Source organism: Artibeus jamaicensis, unplaced genomic scaffold (assembly GCF_021234435.1).
Source record: "Artibeus jamaicensis isolate MK-2021 breed Jamaican fruit bat unplaced genomic scaffold, CSHL_Jam_final contig_1715, whole genome shotgun sequence".
NCBI lineage: Eukaryota > Metazoa > Chordata > Mammalia > Chiroptera > Phyllostomidae > Artibeus > Artibeus jamaicensis.
The window spans coordinates 1321444-1335469 of NW_026521335.1; positions in this window are offsets into that span (position 1 = coordinate 1321444).

A 14026-nucleotide genomic window follows, 5' to 3' on the forward strand; every position below is an offset into this window, starting at 1 on the left:
TCTTCTAGTTGCGCATGAGACTAGTCACACAGGCAGGTAGAGTCCACAAGACATTCGATATGACGTCCTCCTGGCCTCTCCAGGTATGGCTGCATCTGCCTGTATGTTGAAGAGGTTGGTGGACCTGTGGAGCAGCTGAAAAAGTGAGTGGGCTTTGAGTCAGGACAGTAAGGGGACTGTGAATTGGAGGCACTGACAGGACCCTGCCTCCCACTGGAAGAGGGCAGAGGTCTGGACTTGACTTATAAAAAAGGGAAGGAGACAATGAGAGCTTCTCACGTGGATTTGGGTGTGGGTGAGCCCTGGGGAGAACAGTGGACACAGTCAACCCCTAAGAAAATCCACGCCTATCCCCTCCCCATCCCAGCCCTGCATCCACTCCCCCAAACTCAGACCCAGAGGAGGGGTATGGGGAGCATCCTGCTCACTAATGTGGTAGAATCCCAACGGTGGGTGCTTGGCTGGTGCTCCCTGCCCTTGGGAAGCGAGTGTCAGCGGGGGGAGAAGAAGTATACAGAGCACCTAGTGACTCCGAGCACCTAGGTAGGACTTAGAGTCTGAGGTGTTTATGGGGGCCCTCAGTTGAGTACAGTGAGCAGAGCAGACACTACTCCTCCTGCCCTCATGGAGCTGACATTCCAGTAGGAAGGGGGCAGGGACACTGGCAGAGCACTCCAGGCTTCCTTGAAGTAGGGGACAGGTGGTCACATCATTGACGAAGAGCTCTCAGTTGTGAAGGCTTCTGCCAGCCCCTCCTTGGTGGCCAGGTGTACCTGCCAGGACTGCCAGGTAGACAAGGAAGGGGTAGGACTGAATCTTGATGGGCAGCAGCAGGAGGCTCAGGTCCTCACACTCCACGTGAATGTTCTGGGAATGGGGGGCCAGTGTGGAACCCAGGGCCATCTCCCCCAACCTGGACTAGAATTTTCTGTTGGCCTACCTAGAGGTCTAGATTTCCCTTTCAGATTATAGAGGGTGGGTAGGCCAGGAGCAAAGAGTTGGCTTAGATATCCATGGTTCTTAAACACAGCGAGAGCCAGAGCGAGAGAGAGAGAGAGAGAGAGACACCAACACCGCAGCCTAGGCATGTGCCCTGACCTGGATCAAACAGCAACCTTTCGGTGCACAGAACCACACTGCAACCAGCTGAACCACACGGCCAGGGCAAGAGTTTATTTCTTTAGAAGGCACACAAGAAGTAGTCATAGTGATAATATGTTCTCTTTTTGGATCTACCGAGCCAGCTCCAAAGGAAGATCAAGGTACACCTCAAGGGGTAATGCATACTCCAGTGGCCTCTCCAGGGCTCAGGGCTGGAGCAGGCTCCAGGCACGGCCCTCACTGACCCGCAAAAGGCAGAAGAACCACGTGCGGCCTGGGAGCAACTCGTCTCTGCTCCTGCCAGGCCTTTGGTGCCAGGTCTGAGCTGCAGCCCGTGTCAGCTGCCGCAGCAGAGAGGGTCCCCCTTAACTGCAGTTTTTACGTTTTTGTGTTTATCTTACATTATACTTAGAGTTGTGCTGTAGTTTTTGTAGTGCTCAGTTAAACTAAAATGTACTTTAAATAAAATCTCGTAAGATGTTAATAAAAATAAAATTTAATTTAAGAATAAACAAATTTTATTTAACTATGACTTTTCAGAGTGTACATTCCAGCAGCATTAAGAACGTTCACAATTTTTCATAACCGTCACATCACATGGCAGCCACTCTCCAGTTCCAGCACAATCTCCTCTAGGACAAATCAGTTAGTCACTCCTCAGCCTCTTCACTCAGCTCCTGTCAATCACTGATCTGTTACTGCCTCCATAGATTTACCTATTATGGACTTAAAACATCTTTTTCATTTATTGATTTTAGGGAGAGGGAGGAAGGGGGGAGAGAGAGACAGAGAAAGACATTAATTTATTGTTCCACTATTTATTTCTTGTATGTTCCCTGACTGGGGATCGAACCCACAACCTTAACATAACAGGATGACGCTCCAACCAACTGAGGTACCTGGTCAGGATACCTTGTGGGTTTTTCATGTAAGTGGAATCACGTTATAGCATATGTGGTCTTTTATGTCTGACTGCATAATGGATGAGGAGACTGATTGTTTTTTATTTTTAATAAAATGAATTTTTATCAAGAGGGAAGATTTTGAAGAGGAAAAGATTACATGTAAGAAAGGAAGCCCCAGCCCTGGCTGGTGTAGCTCAGTGGATTGAGTGCGGGCCTGTGAACCAGACGAGTGTGGTACGATTCCCAGTCAGGGCACACGCCTGGGTTGCAGGCTAGTTCCCAGCAGGGGACACACGAGAGGCAACCATACATTGATATTTCTCTCCCTCTCTCCTTCCCTTCCCCTCTAAGGATAAATAAATAAAATTTTAAAAAAAAAGAAAGGAATCCCCAATATTACTTTAAATACCTTGGGGCTGAAACCACTCTGATATTACGACACAAGAGCTGGAAACCCAGGGTCTCTGAGATTCCTTCGAAATCTTTCTTTTCCTGCATATGCAGAGTTTCAATTCTTCTAAAGCGCATATTATAAAAATATTAAAATCAGATGTTTTTAAAAATACCAGTGTATTAAGTAATAAAATATATAGTTTTTAAAGTTTTAGATGAAGATAAATAATGCTTATTAGTAAATAAAAGTATAAATTATATTTTATTGATTATGCTATTACAGTTGTTCCAAGTTTTCCCCTTTTTCTTCCAGCTACCCAGCACCCCCAATTTTTTCCTATGAACAAAAGAAGATGCCCTCCCCCAACTGAGAAATATTTGCCATTAACGAGAGGTTTCCATCTCTCCAGTTCTTTCCCTTCTGCACTGCAGCAGCATGAGTGCTTGTGTGGTTGTGTGTGTGTGTGTAAGGAGAGGGCATTGGGGGCTGTGTCCCTCCGTGGCCTGATGTCCCCGTAGGTGGGCGTAGCACAGCCAGTCTTGTTCCCCTCACTCATTCTTAGTGACCATCACAGATTTTGGCTTTTTGAGTTCATGGCTAAGTCGCTCCATTATCATCACTGACAGGCCCACATTCAGCTGTAGTGGAGTTTTCTGCCTGGGGCAGTGAGAGGCCATGAGTCATCACACCTCAGCTGTGTAATAGACAAGGGCACTCCAAGGGCTTGTGTGAATGTCACCCGCACAGTCTCACTGGGTCCCATGGTCAGAGTTGTCCTCTTTAGAGCTGGTAGCCTCATCAAACCCAAGGGCTGAGGTCAGAGAAAAACCCAAGGGCTGAGGTCAGAGAACGTTCTTCAGAATTTGATGTTAAATTTGCACCCTGAACTTAAACCAGCTGAGCATTTAGTTTCAAAGTATTTCAGGGTTTTTGCATGACATGGTCCGACTCGTGTGGAGAAAAGAGTGCAGGAGTTCAGGGGGCATGGACGAGTGACATGGTGACTTTAAGTCCCCCTGGGCTTTTTCAGCCGCAAGTCATGACGGCTGCCGCTCTCTTAAGGTAAGGGGTCAAGTCCCCGAGCATAAACCAGCACATAAGTGGGTGCCATCACCTTTCTGCTGGGCAGGGAGAACAGGTGAAGACAGATGCTTTGGGTCCCTCTGTGACGTGCGGTATGCACAGTAAGGGTCATCATTGTGGCTGTCAGATCACTGGATAAAACCAATCATCAATGAACCCTCCCAAAGTAGAAAATGGACTAATTTGTTACACTTAGCTTTAGGAGTGAAACCTCATTTCACCTCACAAAGAGCCTGGGGAGAGGAAAAATGTGTGGAACAGTATAAACCGTCATTGGAAATGGTACATAAATAACAACTATGTATTACCCAAAATGCATCTGTGATCTCGTCACTCCCCTGGTCAAAACCCTCAACAGTGCCCATGTCCAGTGAATTATGTGCGTGCGTGCTCTTCAGACCAGCATTTCCAGGCCCCAGCTTGCTTTTTCACTGTTACCCCCATGTCCTCTCCAGTCTCTTCCAGTCAGCCTGGACCCCTTGCTCTGTTGGGAATCTGAATCACCAGAACTGAAGCAGCCAAAAAGGAGGTACATTTCAGTTACCGGCACCTGAAATGCTCTCACCCACTTCTGCCTCAGAAGTTTCCAGCACCTGGTTCTCATCACAGCATCTTTTTTTTTAATCCCCACCTGAAGACATGCTAGTTGATTTTACAGAGAGGAGAAGGGAGGGAGACAGGAAGAGAAACATTGATGTGAGAGAGAAACATTGATTGGTTGCCTTTTGCACGCACCCCAAGTGGGGGGAACAGGGCACAGCTGGTTGGACTTAAGCCCATTTGATGGGAGGCATCCCTGCTCCCTGGCTGACACTGGTGATGGGAGCCATGCTCAGGGGGTTTGCTGACAGGTAAACCTACCTAATAATCCACAGAGTAGCCCCAAACCTGAAACTAAGGTGACAGAAAAAAGGGGCCAAGTTCTCCGAGGCTCATGAAAGGGGGCAAATAAAGAAGATGCAAGTGACTAGAATTTCAAGTTTCGATAAAGAGCAAGAGGGGAAAAGTCAGCACAGTGCTCTCGTTTCCTCTGGTTGACAGAGCAGGTACAAGCAGAGAGAGGAGTGGGGCTGGATAACTGTTACTCTCACAGACTTGAGGCTATGGGACTATTGATGGGGCTGGAGGTGAATTTCTTCAGATAACAGTATTTTCTTTGAACAAATGATAAGATGCCTACTGTGTGCCCTATGGTACCTGAGGGTGCAATGGTGAACAAAATAGATGTGCAGGGTTTCTACCTCAGGAGACACACAGGGCTGGGTGTACATATTTCCAGCAGTCACACACCTCTAACTAGAGGTGTACAGACAGCAAGATGGATTCTGCTGAGATTTCCTGCCGGTCTCCGCCAGCAGGTCTCCCTGGTTTCAGACATTTCCATGGTCTAATTAGCAGACCTCTTGCTGCCCTAAGATGCACATATTTCTTGGACCATAAGATGTGCCTAGGTTTTCGAGGAGGAAAATGGGGAAAAAAATTGAAGCAAAAAATGTGGTAAAATATTTAATAACATAAATAAAATAATATTTCACCAATGTAAATGTAAACAGAACTCAACAGCAGCATTAACAACCATTATTCCTCCCAAATTTGGGGGCTGCAGGGGAAGAAAAGAGAAAGTGCATCTTATAGTCCAGAAAATACAGTATATCACCAAGAAGGGGCAACATAATTGACAAATATCTGTAATACATCACATCTAAGGTCAAAGTTATTTTGCAAGGATAGACACAGAAGGTTGGACTCGTAATTTATGTGTCACAAGTGACATTTTCCCATCAGTGGATCAACTTACATTTGTTACTTCGTGGGGGATGAATTTTCATTAGCTTCCAAGTGAAATTTAGGAAGAAAATAAAATAAATATTACTTTGAAAATTATCCAAAGCTATCAAACAAGTTCTGAGGAAGGCAGACTAGTCATTTTTAATTGCTTTCCTTTTTATTATTTTTAAATTTTATTTACTTACTAAGTTGTATTTTTAATTACAGTTTACATTTAATATTATTTTGTTTTGGTTTCAGGTGTACAGCAAAAGAGTTGAAGCACAACCTCACAAAAGAGGAAGACAGAGGTGAGGGAAGCAGTCTCTCTGCTTTTCTAAGACCAACACCTTAAGGTAGCGATTTTCAACCGGTGAGCCACAGGAATTTTTAAAACATGCAGTACCTGACTATTTAGTCAGCGACACTGACCTCTTTTCTCTTAGATTTTCAAATAAAAAAATAACAACAGCCAACACAACAACAGCTGTCTGGTGTGAATGCTGGTGTTAGTTGCATCCTATTGGTCACTCTCACATAATAAGGTTCTGTCTGATTGGTTAATTCTTGGTACCAGAAATCCTTATATAGCACCAAGTATAGCACCTGATTTTTTATTTTATTATTATTTTTAAAAATTTAATCTTTATTATATTTTCCCATTACCATTTAGTACCCTTGTACCCCCTTCTCCCCAGGCACCTGATTTTTAAAAAAGTCAAAAAGAGTAGGTATTACTATTTTTTGTAAATTAATCAAAATTATGCCTCTTTTTTTGTTAGATCTGCAAAAAATATAATATTTTTTTGGTGTGCTGCAGAATTTTAGTAAATAATTTGTGTGCCATGAGATGAAAAAGGTTGAAACTCTCTGATTTACACAATTATTTGTAAGCTAGTTATGCGGCCAAAGTAGACAGATAGCAAACTGAGTACTTTAGTTCTCTCTCTCTCTCTGCCTTGTCTCTTTCTATTTTTCTACTGCACTCAGAGTAGCCAAAATCTGCCCCTGAAATAGAACAGTTTTTCTCTCATTAATGGATCTGCCCCTCTGCTGTGACTATAACTCCATGCCTCCTGTCAAACCCAGCTGAGTTGCTGTGGTGTCACTCCTAGTTTCAACCTTAAACTTTCCCTACCTTGCCAGGCACACCGGGGAGCTTCTAGAACTAGAGGAGGAGGAGGCCCCCTGGAAATCACAGGATGAAAATCATTTGACCCCTTCAATTATTTCCCATGGGCATGCATATCACCAGTTTCTCCAGGGGTAAAAGAGACAGGAGTTCTACACCATGGGTGTAGAATCTACACCATGGGCTCCAGGATCTACACCACGGGCTCCTGCAAGTTTAGGGAGGTTTTTCTTCTGCTTCCTGGATCTTACTTTCCCCTTCACTCAGCCTGTGGCTCTCCCCCTTTAGCTCCTCCCTTCTACGGGAGCTCACCTGGCTGCTGGTCTCTGTTATTTCAGCCTGTTACCAGGCTCAGCTGTAGACAGGACCTGCCCCAAACTACAATTTAATCTTTTTCCCTCATAGATAACAAGTATTTTGGAAATATCAGAGAAGATATTGCTGATTTAAAAACAACCTGCTTCACAAAAACTTTCTTTTCCACTTGATGAAAATTAGCTACCCAGTAGTGTACTGGTTTTAAGACATGATTAATTTTTGGCTGGGTTTTAAGAAACATTTTTATAAAATTAAATATGTGTATTTTAATATTTCTAAAAGACTAAAACTGAATAAATTTAATGTTTATATGTTTGAGAATTGAGTTACAATTATGAACAGAAATGGATATTCTAGCAAATCTTATTTTATAATAAAAGTATGTTTTCTGTTGGGAACCACCCTGCCTGGTTTCAGAAGCTGTAACCCCCCCATGGCTAAGGCTGAGTAAAGAGACTTTGGGACCATAAGCCACTAAGGAGACAAAACTTATTTTCCTGGCAGGGGCGCCACCTCTGACCCCTTTTACTTCACCTTGCTTGGCCTTGAGTGGATGACTGATTAGCCAATGATGGGTAAGAGTCCTCAATGGAGGGACGACCTAAGACAGGTATGGTCATGAAGGGGTCCTCAGAGGACTTGGGGAGCTACAGAGAAAGAGGGTGATAGACCCTTGCCTCTTGGCTTTGACATAGCCTGAGTCCTCATTCTGTCTGTAAGAAGTCTCCTAATCTCTTGGCTGCCTTACTTCCCCTGCCTGACATAAGCCTGAAACAATGCCTGAGACAATGCCTGACGGCAGTGCAGCCCTGGCGGGAACAGGAGTTTCCCCAGGGCAATCAAGCCTAAGCAAGAATGCATAAAATCCTGTGAAACCTGCTTTGCTAAGCATGCCCTCAATTTTCTGATAAAAATCCAAGCCTGAAATGAGTTTGTTTCCTAAAGTTTTATAGACCTTTAGCTAACCGATCCTGACTCAGAATAAGCCCTCACAGTTCTTTGCATGTTATCTATTGTTTAATCCTTGCTGCCTGACAATGATTGATGAGCTTTACCTGTATTTCAGTGCAAGTTGAACCCAATAAAAGCCCATTGAGGAAAAGGCTCCTGGACCTTCTCCTCTGAGAGACTGGACACCTTTCCTCCCCAAGCAGATCATGTCTTGGTAGAATTATTCTTATCTGTGGCAGATGGGGGTGGGGGGTGGGATGCTCTGCAGGTGGAGCACCCCCACAGTTTTCTACTGTGCTCATTTAATGTCATGGAAATGAGTGAACACTAATGTGTTGACAGTCCAGATTAGCTCCTTAAACTTGAGTTAGATCTGAGTTTCCTTTATAACCTCTGTTTTCAGTAGGTATTTGGAAAGCATGGCACAACCAAACAATGAATATAACTGCTGCAGTTGTCTTGACAAATATGACAAGGAATGTTATTTTCGTGCCAGACAACTTAAATTCATTTTCAGAGAAAATAAAATAATTTGAGTAAAAGTAGACAGATTAGACAGATTCTGAATAGGTATGCCACAACTCCATATTCTAGTTTCCTTGGCCTAATTAGATTTTTTGTTTATTTTAATTTATTTTTTAATCCTCACTGGAGGATATGATTTTTAAAAAAGATTTATTTATTTATTTATTTATTTATTTATTTATTTATCTTCAGAGGGGAAGGGATAGAGAGAAGGAGAGAAGTATCAATGTATGGTTGCCTCTTGTGCGTGCCCCACTGGGAACTGGCCTGCAACCTAGGCATGTGCCCTGACTGGGAATCAAACCGCGATACTCTGATTCACAGGCCCACGCTCAATCCACTGAGCTACACCAGCCAGGGCTGGAAGATATGATTATTGATTTTAGAGAGAGAGGGAGAGAAACATTGAATGGTTGCCTCCCCTATGCACCTTGACATATCAGGGATTTAACCAGCAACCTAGGGATGGAACCCACAACCTAGGTGTGTGCCTCAAATGGGTATTGAACCTGAAACCTAGATATGTGCTCTGACTGGGGATCAAACCTGCAACCTCTTTGTGTATGGGGTGATGCTCCAACTATAAGGGGGTACAGCCAGGGGGCCCCCAAAAGAAAGATTTGTAATGGGGTCCAGAACTCAGGGTGTCCAAGAAATACTAAAAATATGGGATGTCCTCATCCCCACAAGTCTGAATTGGGGGGTGGGACACATGGAGCAGGGCCATTGAGGGCTGTTTTGCATAGCAACAGTTTTGTGGATAAAACTCTACAACAGTCATTTAATGTATCTATAACCTTTACCTGGTTTCATAGATATGTTAAATAGCTGTGGCCATGCTTTGAGCCAGGGAGAAGGGAGTGACTTCCACCCAGGATGTAACTAGGAGGCAACTTTCCCTGGTTACAGAGCCTGCATAAGAGCTTGGAGATGATTGGCTCTGCACCACAGGGCCACGTCTGCCTGGACTATGGCAGATCAGAAAAGCTGGAAAAATATGAGAACGCTGGCAAGCGTAGCTGATTGTGGGAGGAGTCAGAAATGGGGCTGCAGAGGAAGATTGGCACTGGGATTTAAACCTAGGCATGGCAGCCATGACAAGAATCACCACTGAGCTTTAGCAGAGAAGAACTATGCAGCTTTGATTCTCCCTTTGCTACGCAGCTTAGGAAGCTGGAAAGCAAGATATAGCAGCAATGCAGAGCGCTCTCTTAGCAGCTAAGAAGAATGCAGGAGAGATGCTGTGGGAAGGAAAGGAGTGAAAGGACTCTTGCTGGTGGGCCATGAGAAGGTGCTATGTGGTTTTGGATTAAGAACTGGAGATCCTGGTGACACAGCTGGGAATGGAGGGAGCTGGGAACCCTCCCAGCTGGGAACTGAGGGAGGCCTACCAGCTGAGCATGCATTACTTGGAAGAGCCGGGGGCGACCTGAGCCACGGACTTCTACTTTTCCTGAGATACGGTATCCCTGACTGGGCAAAGTGGGGAAGGAAGGACTGCGTGCGTTTGTGTATATTTTAAGGGACTTTGGGATTTTAATGAAGACATTAAGTCATTACTCTTAAGTCTGTATAAGTAGAATAAATAATTCCTTTCCTTTTCACAAATCTTTAACATGGTGATCTATAATTCCCCGGCACTGGGCAAAGTGAACCTAGTTCGGTGGGAACCCAGGAGAAGTGGGGGTCCGTTTGGTAACACTGTGCAACCCCTTCTCCAGTGGCCAATCAAAGAAAATCATGGGGGACCACATGCACAGTAGCTTTAAAGTAATACAACTACTTGCACATGCGCAATAAAAGCCCGTGAAAACTCACCAGGAAGGATCCGCCCTACAAGAATAGAATCCCTCCAGCCACGAGGTCAGTCTCTGCATGGACTTGGCTTGCTCCTATGTTCTCTGCTATAAACTCTGGCAGAGAACATGGGTGAACTCTGGGTATTCGGTTCAATTCTTTGTTCTGATCACCAAGAACCTGGTTACCTGTGCCCACCTGTGACACAACTAACTGAGCCACTTGGCCAGGGCCAAATACAGATTTATTAAAATGTGACCTTTGTCATTCATTAGTTAAGTAATTATGGCGCTTCTTACTACACACAAGGCCCTGTTGTGGGTAGTCACATAAATGAACAAAATAGACAGGGATTCCTGCTTTCATAAAGTTTACATTCTAGTGGAGAAAAATTGACCAATAGAAGTAACATAATTACCAAGAAAATCATATGTTATATTGGGAGGTGCTAATTGATGCGAAAAAATATATAGCAAATCAGAAATAGTTCGGGCTGGATATGGATAACTGGATGGTGACACTTGGGGGATGAGAGAATTATTCAGGGTGTTGAATAATTCCTAAAACAGCAACCAATATATTCTACTGTCCCCCCCCCCATAGTCAGGATATAAAGATTCAGGAATGAAGGTTCCAGCCAAGGTTAGAAGCAGGAGTGTGATATGTACAAGGAAATGACGGGAGAAAAGAGTGACTGAAGTTTTATACAGGATGAAGAATAGAAGGGGACAATAGGTAGAGGCTAAATTGTGTTGTCAATGAAGGGTTTGGGTTTTATTCTATGTAAAATCCAAAGCTGTAGACTTCAGGCAGGTAAGTGAAATCATAGTATTTGACTATTAAGAAGGCCTTTTAAAATGGCTGGTGTAGAATTAAGTGAGCATAGAACCAGTGAGAGGATTAAGGCTCTGTTGCAGTAGTGATGGAAACTGAGGTCAGTGTCCCGAGGTGCACTGTTGGAGGGAGAGTTGGAGGAAAGAGAGAAGACCAAACAAATGGTGGCTGGGATGTTACAGAAGAAGTAAAGGGAAGTGGAGATAAAACATAGCTCCAAGGTTACCAGTCTGAAGAGCTGCACAGAATGTGAGATCATGGGTAGGGGTAAAGACATTATGATTTGGTACAGAAAAACCAAGATAAATATTAATGATATATTTAGTTTCAGATGAACATGGGACTTTAAAGTGGTGATGTAACTACTTAGACATATAGGAGATCTCATAGAGATACGAATTGGGTTGCATATGGATAAAAGCATTTTTTACTTTTTAATCTGTGGGAATAAACAGAAAACCAAAAAATGAAGCTAAAGAAATACCTTCATTTTGAATTTAAGCAGAGGACTGGAGTCTACAAAATGAACCAAAAAGCTTTACTGAGATGAAGCTCTAGATCAAGAGGAAAAGGGGGAGAGGAAGGAGGAGGAGAAGTGTGAAATGATGTAATGGGAGTTAAAAGAAGAACTGCTCTGAAAGGGGGTTGGTGGTGCTCTGGGTGCGATGCTGTTGAAATTCCAGGAAGGATCAGTAGAAACCCATAGAGCATTGCAATTTCGATGACACAGGTCATTGGTCATCTTAACAAAAGTATTTTCGGTGGACTAGTTTGGAGCCAGAGCCAGACTGAAGTAAGTCGAATTACAAATGTGTAGTGAAGAAGTGGCATGATCTCTTTAGACACTATTAGAAGAAGTGTGACAGTGTATAACAGAAATGCAGTGACCGTTGGGGTATAATGTGGGGGCAAAGGAGTGATACTATTTGGGCTCTTAGCTACAACCATTGTTACCGGAGAAATTTTATTCATAGTATGCTTCATAGATAGAAAAGAATGCATAGCTGGTAAGTGTAAGAGCTTTGGAGTTAGCAGAGCAAGGTTTCGAATATTTACTGGCTAGCTGTGTGACCTTGAACAAGGCACTTTAACACCCTAACCCTCAGGAGGTTTTTATCTGGCATTCATGTATACATAAACCACAGTTTCCTGGGAGGATTAAGTGAGAGAAGGCCTGTGGAACATTTAACATAGTCCTGATACATAGCAAATCTTCAGTAGTATTTTGCTTCTTTTGTTTATCCCTTTTTAGTCATTATCCTTTTATCCCTCCAAATTAACAAGGCAATTAGCGGGTTGGCACTGAAGCAGGATAAATTTATAAGCAAATCTGTGATAATATTCACCTTGATGATATTTTCAAAGAACATGAAATTGTTTACTCTGCAATTCTTTTACCTACAGAGAAAACATTCTGTAGGTGATGTTTTCTACAGAATGTTTTTCATATCCTTAATCCTGAAATGCGGGATTTGGAACAATTGTAGTAAGTCTACAGATTACCACTAGAGGACAGAAGAGAGTCAAGCAACATCAGAGAAGAAATACTCAGGGACCAGTTGTCCTTGATTCTAGGATAGGCTTTCCTACTCTGAAACTCAGACATCAGAGCCTAGAATTGTTTGGTTTAAACCCATTGTTTTTAAGTTAAATAATGGACCAGAAATCTTTCCCAAAGTTTTTTTTGCCTTTCAAAGGTAGTAAGGGGACAATTTTCATTTTATCATTCTGTTTTTACATTTCTATCATTGCTCTCACTTTATTTTGCATTATGCAATTTTATTTGTTTCCATGCTTAGCATCAATCACCTTTACATAAAAGCTTCTGATGGCCGGTATGGTGTCTCGCTTGGGCACTTCTTTTGTTTAGTGGGATTTGATTTCAACATTGATTATCATAGTGGTAGAGAGAGACAACAACAAGATATTCTTGAGACACAGATGAGGGACATGCATATTCCTCCATATATTTTTAAAAATATTTTACTTATTTATCTTTTAGAGAGGGGAAGGGAGAAAGAGAGAGAAGCATTAATGTGGGAGAGAAACATTAATGTAATAGAGAAACATCAATTGTTTGCATATATGCCCTGACAGGGGACTGGGGATGAAGGTCGCAACTCAGGCACATGCCCTGATCAGGAATTGAACCAGTGACCCTTTGCTTTGCAGACTGACACTCAACCAAGTGAACCACACCAGTCAGGACTCCTCCATACATTTGATAGGCTCACATGTGCTGAAACCCAAGATGGATGCCAGAAAGATCACTGAATGGGCTCTCAGAGTGTATTCTCTTTATAAAGAAAAACTGCCAAGGAAATATTTACTCAACGTATACTATGTGTTAGTGTGACACGGTTTGACATGCATACTTTCATTTATTTCTCTTAGTCTGTCAGATAGACTCCTTTCATTTTACAAATGAGAGGACTAAGAAACAGAAGTTTATCAACTCACCTAATATCAGAGAGCTAGTGTATATTAAAACTCTTAAAGAAAAGTTTGCTGAAAATGGACAAACAAAAATGTATTTTATTCTGATACTATCTCCAGCAGCAGGGGAAGCACAGACTCAGTGTGGATACCCAAATCTAGGACACAAAGGGTAAGAAGAGTTTTTAAGGGTGGAGTGGGGGAATCATAGGTCACCTATGCTTGTGATTGGCTTTAGTCAAAGGAACAGTAAACATTCACTTTCTTCATGACAGGAAATCATTCACGATTTGAGGCAAGAAGCTCAGTGAGGTTAGGTTTGTACTCTACCACAGGCACTGGGAGGCTGGGGCTTTTTCTTCCTTGATGATTACATTTCAGAGAGATGTCCTCAGGGACTTGAGAAAGACAGTCCTAGACTGTAAAACTGGCAGGAGGCTTTAAAAGTATTACAGTTCAAAGGGTGGAGAAACAATTTATAAGTGTTCTAAAGTAAATATTGTATGTAAGTAGAAGCCATGGGCCTATTTTAAGGAGAAACCCTGTCTAAGGTTTAGTGAAGCTGAGGGGAATAACATAGCCATCTTGAAAAAGCCAGGCTTCACCTCTGGTCATTGTGACTCAATGACCAGGGAAGGAAGTAGATGTTTACCAACCCATCATATCAAATTGAGGTGAACGTTTCTGGGAAAAATATATATTTGTTGGATAAATGTTCTGTTTATACAGAACAAAAATCAGAAATCCCTTGAATTAATTATATGAATCAGTTAGATCCATGTG